We start from the raw sequence: 365 nt of genomic DNA, 5'->3' as shown, positions 1-365 counted from the left end.
CGCAGGCGGCGAGTGAGCTTTTTTTCCACAAATGGTTAAAGTGGACCGCATTTGGCTTTTATAAGTTGGACTAGACTTTTCGATGCGCTGTTATTGGGCTTTTGTTGGTGGAAAGGGAACTAGGAGTCGAGGGAGAGAACACTCGGCCCTCGCAACGAAAAAGGAGCGATGGAAGGAACGGCCACGAAGGGAATTACTAATAATTATGACAGACAGTAAGTGCAGCTCATCTTGCAAGAATAATTGCGGAAATAACGCAGTCGAAATTATCACTACGGCGGGCAGAGGAGAGAAGAAAAAGAAGATTGCAAACATGACAACAGAGATGGTTTGTGAGAAAGTGGCACTGATAATTGACGGAAAGT

Source organism: Penaeus monodon, chromosome 19 (genome assembly GCF_015228065.2).
Source record: "Penaeus monodon isolate SGIC_2016 chromosome 19, NSTDA_Pmon_1, whole genome shotgun sequence".
Classification (NCBI taxonomy): Eukaryota; Metazoa; Arthropoda; class Malacostraca; order Decapoda; family Penaeidae; genus Penaeus; species Penaeus monodon.
The sequence above is the reverse complement of the archived record's forward strand: the minus strand, read 5'-3'. Positions refer to the sequence as shown.